Below are 12,363 nucleotides of genomic sequence, written 5' to 3'. Positions count from 1 at the left end.
TTGCTTTCAAACACTGGGATGTGATTTCTACTGTCCCTGAGTCACGTTGTCAATGCGCTGTCGATCAGAGTCTGCTGGGGACCTCTCTGTGGCTGCAAAGCCTAGAGGGAAATGTAGGTTTCCCGTGCTTTGAAGAAGTTCATGACTTTCCTGAGCGAGCTGGTGGCTTCTGGGGAAGCTGACCTTTGCTAGGTGTAGTGGTAAAGGGATTGCTTTGTTTTACCAGTAGATCCCTGCTAGCCTATATTTGACTCTTTAACAGTGCAGCCTCTTGAATAAGGGGTGTTTGGGGCACTGGGGAAAAAAGAAAAAAAATAATTAACAGCTCCCCTAAGCTATCCTGTTTCCTCAGAAGAGTGAGAAAAACAACAGTTTCTAGAAGTTCACATACAGGTGTTCTTTTTCTCCTCCTGTTTCTCTCCCATCCTCTCCTCCTTCCCCCATCAATAGTTGATGAGAATTGCAAATGAAGAGTACCGTACCGTGTGAGTAGATTGCATCCTGAAACAGAAGAGACACCTGCATAACAAATCCCAGCTGGAAAATCCATGCCAGAATCTTTTCCATGCAGGACATTGTGGGGTCCACCAAATAGTCTTTATACAAAGGTCACCAGTGACCCTAATGCTGAGTACACATGTCTCCACCAGGCATGTGTTGCTACTTTCCTATAAGATTGTGTGCACTTGCATCTGCTGTGGGTTTAGAGAACACGAAGGATTCCTTGAATCCATTCAGATAGATCCTACTGAAAGGCTTCAGATGGACAATACATTTAGTCCTTTAATTACCCTGTTAATACTCCTTTAATTGTCATTCTGTACTTTCATATTTGCAACTCTGTGTCTGCTCTGAATTCAATCAGCGGCCCAGGACTAGCCATGTGATTTCTTCGTGATGAGTAGGTACAAGGGTCTCCTGCTGGCTTGGATCAATGTGATCCCTTAGTAAGAATTAATTTAAAAGAGCTGCATGCCACTTCACATGTCTGTGGCTTTACCATGCTGTGCTCAAAAGTGGTGACTTTGGGGGAAAATTGGTCACACTGAAGTAAAGTTCATCTTTGGTTCTATTTCCCACGTAACTGGAATTCTTATGTCCTCCAAATGAGGTCATGGATGGAGACACGTGGACGTCTGTATCTATATCTGTATTTCTAAAGGATGTAGTCATAGCTTTAAGTAGGATGTGATGCGTTAGAACATAAATATAGGATGCTCTAACCATGGGAGATTATCACTCATAACAGGTCTTTGAGTTTCTGTTCCCACACCATGAGACACAGGGGGCTCAAAGATGAAATAACTGAGTGGGTCAGGAGAAAGGTAAGTAGGGGACACCAAATGTTGTAAGATATGAAGGGTTATTCTGATTTTCTATAGCCCAGTAGGGTAACTATTATTTACATTTATCAGTAATGCACTTTAAACTAACTAGAGGGGTATAAAAGTTCCCAGCACAGAAATAATACATGTTGAGGGGATAGATGTATTTATAACCTTGATTTGATCATCATACATTGTATGCATGCATCCAATTATCATATGATACCAGGTAAAGATACCTGGTATCTTTACAATAAAGAATTTGTATTCTATTATCTCCCCAAAGTAGTGATGTTTGCCCATGTTTCAAGGGACTACTAGTAAATTACATAGCAAGATTGCAAGCTTCTGAAACCTGTGCAAATGATTTGGGCATAGATCAGCCACAAAGCTGTGCACAGTAGGGGTTTTAGGATAATCGCCAGCCTGCCAGTTAGTGGATGAGGATCTTGGTACATCTGGACCTTGACTAGCTTTGTACCTTTTTTGATGTCTGTTTGGCTTGTTGTACTAATAGTAGTCACCCTCTATGCTGTCTTTTTACTTCCTTTAAAACATTACAACAGCTCACTCTTCTGTTATTTTGATCCAAACTTTTGAGATTGGAACTTACTTTTGACCTTTAATAGTTGGGCATAGGATCATAGGATCATCATTGGGCAGGCTGAAGTTGATGGTCTTGAGAGGGGGATTCACTTCCAGTTCCTGAAATTCTGTCAAGTAAAGGAGATCATTATTAGGTTGCTTGCCTATCCCTGTTCCATCAGAATGGTAGAGAGTTGCTTGTGCCCTGGAAGGCATCTGTTCAGAGAAAGTGAAATCATGTGCTTCATTTTTTTTTTCTCTAGCTTATTTCAAGGTGAAAATATCAGAGCATCTTGGGGAGTTTTTAGTGTACAAGAATAAATGTTATTCAAATAATTAAGTTAAAAAGTCAAAAAGTTCCTTGGATTTTTTGCTTTCTACCTTGATGAAATTTGCGTTTCTGTGTTTCAGAGTAGGTGGCATGTGGAAGTCATTTTCTTTCTGGGCCTTGCAGCATGAATTCCCATCCTTCAGAATATTCTAAGTTTCATGTTTCCCTCTTGTGGGAATTTGCAAATTCCAATACTTTCCTATGCTTTGCGGGTTATTTTTCTAGAAGACCATCGAGGTCCTGACATATGGCTATGCAACATTGGTTTCCCATGGCAAGATGCAACCTGATTTCCAAGCTAGCATTTCCAGACACAGCTATACTGCCAGGTATCATTCTATGCAATAAAGACTTTAAAGCTGTTTGAGGCTGGAACACAAAGAAATCCGAGTGTTTTCTAAGATCAAGGGTCAGTTTCCCTCCAATAAACAACATGTGTAGCACATAATTGAATTCACAGTGGCAACATGTGAAACTCCAGTGTGAATTGAATAGGTACAAGTGAGAGTCAGACGGTGGAGTTGTCTTCACACTCTTTGTATGAGAAGAGAACAAGTGCCTGGGAAGCTCCTCTTGGAGATGGCTACATCCAAACAGCCTCTGATGTCATCTATAAGGTGAACCAAGAGCCACCTGATACTTAAGTGGCCAAGTCTGCCTGTAACCCCATGGTTGGAAGGTAGAGATGGGTGACATAGGAAGAAAGTTAATTTAGTAAAAGAATAAACAGAATCACAAAAAGGAGATATGGAGGCAGGGGAGTGATAGATCTAACCTTAAGGAGAATAGAGGATATTTCTGAGGAAGGATATAGATTTGGCAAGGGACATATATCTCTCATCTTCAAAGGAGACATATTGGAGCCACTAGTGAAGAAAGTGAATTTCAAACCACAAGTTTGGACTTCATTCCACAATCAGTGAACAAGAATTATACACTATGAACTAAGGAAACATTTAGAACTATGTTTTAGGAAGTCCTTCTGGATTCTCTTGTGGAATAGATGATAAAAGTTTATTCCCTATTCTAGCTGTTGATTCTAGTTACAGTTTGTGCTCTCAGGCCAGCTGTAAATAGATATGTGGTAATTCTCAGGCATGACTGAGACAGCACACACCTCCCACTTTTCATGTTGCTCGGTGTAAATGGCAAAGTTCTGTGACCAGAGATAATGATCTGAGAAATGAAAGTTGGAAAGACATGGACATTGAAATAGTTAGAAGATTCCTAGGAAGGTTTTCCATCAAGGTTTTCCTTTGCAAAGTGACTCAAGTGTGCTGGTGGAGCTGTAGGGAGCCAGTATGTCTGGAGAGAAAGGTCAGGTTCAAGTCCAGCTGGGCATACTGAAGTGCTTGAAAACAAAGAGGAGAGAACACCACCACCAAAAAGTACTTAGGCTTATTGTAATGTTATTTATTTATTTATGAGAAAGAGAGAGAGAGAGAGAGAGAGAGAGAGAGAGAGAGAGAGAGAGAGAGAGAGAGAGAGCCTAGCTTATTTTCTCAGTTCATGTTTTGGGGAGCTATATTGGCAATCATTTTGATGCTTGAAATGGTGAAGAGTGACTGTTTTCCCACATCAGTGGAATCCAAAGGAATACCCCCAATGACAGTTCAGGTTAAGGGTCAAACCTAGGATCTTACACATTAGGCATGGGCTTTGCCTAATTGAGCTCTACTCTCCTCCTCCAGGACAGGTTCATATAACACCTCTCCCCTCTCAACTTTGGACTGAAAAACTGAATTTGGAAATAGTAATTGTAGCCATGTTAAATCCTTATAAGTTATAATCTTCATAAAGTTCCCTTTTCTGGGTTTCTACTTTGAGTGGCAGTCACACAGCCTTCCATTATGAAACGCTGCTAACAGATTTTTGCCATTTCTTCTGCCCATCCAAGTCAGCAATGTTTAGCGTGTTTTGTCTTATTTTTTTAAATCGGGCTTTTGCTGTGTTTACCAGGCTCTTAAGTATGGATCCTCCTGCTTATGACCCTCAAGTGCACAGATTATAGGCATGCACTAATGTGTGTAATTCAAATTATCAATATTACTTTCAGATTTTTTTTGCATTGATTATTTTTGGTTAAGCAGTTGTCTTTCTAATCTGTATTTTGCTTTATACTGAAGACACAGCTACAGTTATTTTTGTGTCTTTAGAATCCGGAAAGCATGTCTCCATACTCCACACCACCCTTTGCTATGGAAAGTACATGCTTTAATATGACATTGGTCCAATCTATTGTAACTATAGATTTTCCTGCCTATTTCTACCAGTCTCTCAGTTTGCTAAGGAAAGAGACCTCCTGTTTCTCTCTTCTGTGTTTCACACAGATCCTGGCACTCAGTGTAAAACACGTTAGTATTTATTGAAGGAGTATTCTTGATAAAATTAATATACTGAGCGTACGCAAATGACTGTGACCCTTTTTCTGGTTTGAAAACACCTACTTGGTTTAGCATTCTAGGCAAACAGTGGGTCATTTAAGTGAGAAGAAGAAAAAAGGTCAACCATTTGTTTAAATGATAGAAATGTCAAAGTTGCTTATTCCTTCATTCATCTCTTTATTCAGCAGGCACTGTGCTAAGTCACTTGGGAATAACACACTTTCTATGGTTATTACAGGGAGGGAGTGCTTACAGTTGATGAATACTAGAGAGCTCCTTCCAAGGAATGAACATTTATAATGTACTGGGGGATCTCAGAAAGGCTTTTTATTGAGTTTTGAAGGATAAACTAGGAGTTCCTAAGAAGCACAGAGAAAGGTACTTAAAATAAGAGCACCAGCATTCCCAAGGCCCAGAGTTGGGGTCAGCATGAAGATTCAGGGAACTCCTTATGTATGGTTAGGGGAAAGGTCAGCAGAGCATTTTTTGGACATTCAAGCATGTTTTCAGGGGCTGAAGGTGGCTCAGTAGGTAAAGGTGCTTGTCACCAAGCCTGGTGACCTGAGTTCATTCAGTTCCTGGGAGCCAAGTGGTAGAAGGAGAAAATGAACTCCTGTAAATGATTCTCTGGTTTACACACACACACACACATCCCACCCCACACCACACACACTAAATAAATATTAAAAAATTTCAAAATTAAAGTGCAAATAAAATTAAAAAATATTTTGAGAGACATTTAATTTAACAAGTACAGTAAATGCAATTATGTGTGATTTCTCTCTTCATCTTCATTTATTGAAATTTTTTTTACCCATTCCAAGATTAATGCATAACCATGGAAATGTGGATAATGGGAAAAATAGTTATATGGAGTACTGCTCAGAATTCTCCTAGTCAGAGTTCTACCATCATTATAATAGTCTGATGTATTTTCTTATAGAGCTCCTCATGCCATTAAGAGATAAAATATTCTAGTACATCCTGACATTTTTATCAATATTTGTGTGTGTGTGGTGCATACATGTGTGCATATGTGTGTGGATGGGATGCACTTGTCCATACAGGTGTGTGTGGAGGCCAGAGGTGGACATCAGTGTCTTGCTCAGTTTCTCTTCCATCTTATTATTTGAGGCAGTGTCTCTCACTGAACCTGGAGTTCACCATTTCAGCTAGACTGGCTGGGCAGCAAGACCCCAGGAGCTGTCTCTGCACCTGAAGCTCTGGGATTACAGATATGTGCTGGCACATGGGTTTTTCATGAGTTCTGGGGACCTGAAAGCACTTCCTCATGCTTGTACAGCAAGAACTTTACCCAATAAGCCATCTTCCGGGCCCCTTTTGAAGAATCAAAGTCAATCCACACTTTGTTATTAGGTCATTAAAGGGCTTCTGTTGTAGAAAGGAGGAGGGCAGTTAGCATGTGCTGACTACATCCTACAATTCTCACATTGAATAATGCCATTCAAGACAGAGTATGGAGGTGAGATGTACCTGTGGGTGCCACAGTCCTGAGAGCTTCCTCTTGCAGCAGCTCAGGCTGGTGACTCACCATCGGATGACCTGATGAGTCACCTGAAAACCACAGATGACCACATGTTGTTCTTCATTTGGTATTTATGGACCAGTGCCTTTTATTGGATTTAGTGAATCACCTATTTTTATCTTCTTTTCCTTGAAGTTGAGAGGCAGGCTTCAAACTCTTCTCCTGCTGGAGCTGCATAGTACTGGGGACTGCACATGTGCCACCATAGATGGACTCTTTTTGCCTTTTCTCCAGGAAAAAGTCAAGTACCATGCCATTTTATATTTATTTACTTATCATGTTTTATTTATTTATTATTTCATGATAGGACTTCACTGTGTGTCTCTGCCTGGCCTGAAACTCTCTGTGTAAATGAGGCTGGCCTTGAACTCACAAAGATCCATCTGCCTCTGCTGGGATTAAAGGTGTGCACCACCTTGCCAACCTACTTACCATTTATTTTGTTTTGCCTTTTGAGACTAGGTCTCAGGTAGCTCAGGCTGTGTTGTTGAGACTGGCCTTCAGCTTGTGATTCTCTTGCCTCTATCTCATGAGTGTTGGGATTATAGGGGCATACACCACCATGCCTGGCTTACTCTTTGTGCTGAATGAGTTGCTCCCATGAAGACTTTTAAAGATGAAGTAATTGAATAAAAAATTGAACTATCAAATACTTACTGCTTTATAATGATGAAAAATAAAACAAATGTCGATCATGTCTATTTGTAAAAGAACACTCTAAAATAAAAAACGCTCTTGTTGCAAATCCTCTTGCTGGAAGTACTTACGTGCTGGCTAGTGCTTTTCTCTGCTTAGACTAATTTAAGATGCCATCAAACATGAGAACTGACTCTTTAAAGAGGAACATTTTGATGCTCTCTCTTGATATGTTCCAAACAACTTAATGTGAGATGGTCAAGATAACTATTATTTTGCTATGTTGATTTTGGAACGGGGAGTTGGAAAGAGGTAGAGACTGTTTCTGTAGCTTAGGTTGGCCTTGTACTTATTATACAGCTGAGGATGAACTTGAACTCAACCCTCCTACCTCCATTTCCCAAGCCCTGGGATTACAAAAATGTGCCACCAGTCCCTGCTTCCAGGTTTTAAGATTTATTATTAAAAATGAGATGGTTCTGGGAATGTGGTGCTTGAATTTTAAAATAGACGATAACTTTGATTTTTTTTTTTTTTGATGGTGTTAGAATTGGAAACCCAGGTATTACAAATGCTAGGCAAGTTCCCTATCTCTGAGTCACACCCTGATGATAAAATATTTGTATGGTTCTTATATTGACAATTATTTTAACCTCTGCCTATATCTATTTAATCATTTGATCAAAATAATTCCCTTTAACTGTGAACTCCTGAATGGCAGGAGACGTAGCATGGATCCACAGACTGGACAAGAAATAGATGCTATACTCAGCTCTCAGTTGAGAAGTTCAAGTGAGTCCACATCAGAATGCCTGGAGATTTTCTTTTTTAATCAGAAGTATGCAAAGCAAGAGGGAAAGCTAAGGCCTTGAAAGGGAAAATCATGCAACTAGGAGAGCGTCTATGATTCACCATTGGCTGTCAAATGTTGTCTTGGGCTTAACCAAGGGAATGGTAATGTTCATCGGCCTTGGAAGATTGGTTCAGACCCTAAAAACACACACCAGCAGCAACTGGTGGTCCTAAGGAACCAAGTCTCATGCCTCGACATGCCCAGTGTCAGCAGTAAAGGTTGTTATTCTGTGATGCAATGTTTTATAGGGGGCACACACTCATTCTTGGGTATTCACTGATGATTGTCTGTCCTCAGAACCTTATCACAGTCCTGCTGTGGTGGGATGTGTGGTCCTTAGGGCCATGGGTCCCCAGGGGAATTCTAGGAAGGCTGTTTGAGGGCTCAGGGTTGGATTCGAGAGCTGTTGTCAGGCGCATGGAGAGACCCTCCAAGAGAAGAAGACAGCAAGGCAGAGGCAGGTCTTTCCCTAGTGGCTTCAGAGAGTCCTGTTAAGCCGCTTGCTGGAGACCAGGCTGCCATGAGGTACTGAGGTAATTGATACACAGGAGCCAATTGTTAAATTCTCTAGGCATTCATGTGCTGACTGGTAAATATAACAATTATCTAATATTAAATTATATAAGTTCATTAAATTGTATTAAAAGGAAATAACACTAAGTGATCCATCACTTCTTAATTTTTTTGCTGCCTTTCTTTTTTTCTCCCTCCCTCCCTCCTTCCCTCCCTTCCTTTCTTCCTTCCTTCCTTGAGTGTTTTTACTATTGGTCTTAACTAGGTAGCTACTGCTGGGTTCAACCTGGCATACCTTCTGCCATTGCCTCACCATTGCTGAGATTACAGGTCTGTACCACCATGCACATCTTGTATTCTATAAAAAAGTGTGTATGATCGGCAAATAAAAATCTACCAGTTAGTGATCTTAATTCCCTAATTAAATATCCTCTGTGAGGCTCAAAGGTAACAAAATCCGAAGAAGACCCCATGGTGCAGAGAAGTCAGCTCCTGCAGCCCTCAACGTCCCAGAGTCCAGTGTTCCCTGGGAGAAGAGCTGCTTAGGGCAGCCATTGCTGTTTGTGTTTACATAAATAGCAGGGGCAAAGGAGGTCAGGGGATTGGAGTACTCTGCAGTTCTGTGTGTCCAGTTTGGGGAAGCATTCCCTAACACAGTCGCTTTGATTCCAGTGCTCATTTGCAAACACAAAGTTGGCCTGTGACAGCTGACATGTTAGGATTGCAGTTTGAATGAAATGGGACTCTCACACTTGTGCATGCACAATGTCATTGTTGACTAAATGAAGGTTACTGTACCCAGACCAACTGAGTCACATAGAAACCAGCAAAAGCCCATTTCTCAACCATCTGCTGGCCCTTTCATGGTTTAGACCTGAGTGATGAGCCACGCCCACCCCCTCTGGTGATGCAAATGATTTCAGACTGCCTTCTTTCCAGGACCTTAAGTAACCCATAGCAGCCACCCTTGGGGTGCTTTATTCTATAAGCCTACTTTCATAGCCTTTTTCATTATGGAAAGCATGTATTATCTGCAAAATACATGACTCTTTAGTATTTGTATTTCTTAATGAAGTAATATAAAGGAAGCATGCTGACATTTTAATTAAGTCCCCATATTTCTATTTTATTTGCTACAGATGATTATTTTTCAGAATGTTGTATCTCTAGTGCTGTTTTCTTTGCTCATAAGCTTTGTACATTTTACTGTACATTTTGTACACCAAAGAACTATGTTTATTTAGTATTATTTTAGAAAGGACTAACAAAATACATATTAAAAAGAACATTACAATTGAGTCTGGGCCCTGTTTGGTGAGCCGTTATACTGAGGCAGTCATGGTGATTTGGGAATCTGTACATGGCAAATGCAGTTGTAATATGAGATTAATTCAAACATTTGCATTTTGTCTTGCCTCCCATGCCAGAGAATCAAATGTCACAATCTGTATCATTCCTCAATTTTCAGTACATCAGCACTCGTTTATAGGAAAAGACACTGTGAGAGATAACACTATAGCATAACATTCCTCTGACTTCTATCATTTATCAACTTGAGCACATCCATCACTGTTTTAATGCTGTATTAGATGAGGACCCTGGCTAAACTTCATACCCAATGACAAATGTCAGTGCCTGTTGTCAGTGCCTTAGAAGGTTGGTTTGGGGGCACTGGGAAGATATCTCGGGGCATGAAAGGTCTTTCTACATAAATGTGAGGGCGTGAGTGTGAATAAATCCCCAGAACCCATAAAGAGCCAAGTGTGTAGTGTGAATATTTTTAATTAAATAATTTTTGCAATTAAAATATAATTACATTTCATCCTCTCTGTCCTCTCTTCAACTCCCTCTCAGATCTCCCTTGGTACCTCTCAAATTCATGGTCTCATTTTTACAATTACTGTTGTTACATATATATATATATGTATATGAAAATGCATCAACATATAAATACAAAGTGCTGAGTCCATTTAGTGTTGTTTGAATGTATACAATTTTAGAGCTGACCACCTGGTATTGGATAACCAATTAGGGGGCACCTCCCTGGGGAAGACTACTTCTCCCTTTTTGAACAGTCTTTCTTGCTGGTATTTCTTTGTCTAGGAGGTGGACGCTGTATGATTTGCAGCAGGAACATTTGCAATTCTAGTACTCTTATGGGGAGATGGGAGGTGGAGACAGGAGAATCCCTGGAAGGCTCCAGGCCAGCTAGCCTGGCCTACCCAATGGAAAGAAAACCAAGAGAGTCTGCTTCAAATAATGTAGAAGACAAGGACCACCACCCAAGGTTGTCCTCTGACCACTCCATGAGTCTGTAGTCACACACGTAAAGTCAATTCCATGTGCACACACACACACACACACACACACACACACACACACACACACACACACACAGAGAGAGAGAGAGAGAGAGAGAGAGAGAGAGAGAGAGAGAGAGAGAGATTAAAATTGTGTTTTATATGGCTGGGAATGTCGATGATAGAGCATTTGTCTGACATGCATAAGACCCTCTGAATATCCCCAGTAGCTTCCATAGGCCTGTGGTGTCTGGTGATGTCCTTTCTTTATGACTTCTTGGGTTGCTTACTTTGTCATTTTTGATTGAGTATTTGCATATCCTGATTATCACTGGAGAGGAGTTACTGAGATAAAAGTCAAAAAACTAAGTGAGCAGCCTTCGTTTCTTGTTTGCTCACATAGTTGTTAATGTCCCAGAGATGAGTACAGTCCTCAGTTTAGAGTGGGGAGCACAAAACCAGAGGACAAAGGGAGCCTGAGCTGCAGTCACTGGTCTGTGTAACTCCCAAAATTCACAAGAAGGACCCAGAGACAAGGCTCAGTTGGTATACAACTTCCCATTCAAGCATGAGGCCCTGCATTTGGATTTCAGCACCTATGGAAAAGGTCAGGGGTGGTGGCATGTATTGGTAATATCAGCACTGACCAATGAGCTCCAGGTTACATGAGAGAGCCTGTCTGAAAAAAATAACGTGTAGAGTGATTGAGGAAGAGATCCAATGTTTACTCACACAATCATATACATCAACACACACACACACACACACACACACACACACACACACACACACACACAGAGAGAGAGAGAGAGAGAGAGAGAGAGAGAGAGAGAGAGAGAGAGAGAGAGAGAGAGAGAGAGAACAAAGAGGATGGAGACAGGCCATGATATAGTGTTCAGTAATACAAAGCAACTAGAAGAGAGGATATTGAATGTTTTCCTGAAAAGAAGTGACGAATGTCTGAGATGGCAGGTAACCTACGAACAAATCAGTTCTCTCTATATATACCAAAACACCACACTACACTGCATAAGGATGTATACTTACTATCAGCCAGTAAAAATTTAAATATTCTGCATGATTTTGAAAAAAGTTCTGCATCAGAAATTTATTATGAGAAGGTTCCCTTAGTAACCTCTCCGCTTCTTTTCCTTGACGAATTGTTATCTCTGTGTGCATTCAACTAAAAGAACCCAAGACAGTGGACTCAATGTTACTACAGTGGCTGAGTCACTAAACAGGCCTGAAGATCATGCCTTCAAAGACGGCCTGAGACCTGGTAGAGATGTCTCGGGTTGGGGCACTTTTCTTATGTTCCTGAAAAAATCTCAGAGAGCACTTAGCAACCCTTTCTAACCCAGGCCATCTGAAGTGCTTCCAGCTGAGCTTACTCCTTCTTGGGGCTCTTATGTAAAGGACCCATGGATTCCAGACAATTTGCCCAGTCCCTCTTTGCCATCCTGAAGGGCAGATGTCTAGAGTGTGACGCTTCACCAGGTGAATGATCTCCCTCGGTGTCAAACACAAAGCTGTTCTGTTTTTGCTGCCATGTGCCTTAGCAGTCAACAAGGTAAATACAATGAAAATATTCAGAATGCAGCCGTTGCAGGCTAATAATTTAGTCATTCTAAACAGGAAACCAAAACAGGATCATCTACACAGACTGAAGGGTTGGGCTAGGAGGCCAGGTTGGCCCTCTCTGTCTCCATTCTGGTCACTGTGCCCTGGGCTGCAGACCATTGGAAGCACTCACTGTCCCCTCACCCTGCTGCATTCTCATCTCCCTAGCAACTGCAAGGACACTGTTTCCAAGTGGCATCATTGTCTGAAACAGGTCCTTGAAGAAGAATAAAGATCATCATCTCCAGAGTCATTCCTGATTTCTCCTTA

At 41.0% G+C, this 12,363-nt stretch overlaps 1 protein-coding gene across 7 annotated transcripts in view; it reads left to right on the top strand.

Moving 5' to 3' along the window:
• Rgs7 (regulator of G protein signaling 7) overlaps positions 1-12,363 on the top strand; it is a 390,273-nt gene that overhangs the window by 30,355 nt on the left and 347,555 nt on the right. The window lies entirely within an intron of this gene.

This window comes from Peromyscus californicus, unplaced genomic scaffold, assembly GCF_007827085.1.
Source record: "Peromyscus californicus insignis strain IS unplaced genomic scaffold, ASM782708v3 Scaffold_14__1_contigs__length_90479793_seg_2, whole genome shotgun sequence".
Lineage (NCBI taxonomy): Eukaryota > Metazoa > Chordata > Mammalia > Rodentia > Cricetidae > Peromyscus > Peromyscus californicus.
Note: the sequence above shows the minus strand (reverse complement) of the source record. Positions and strands in the feature narration are given on the sequence as shown.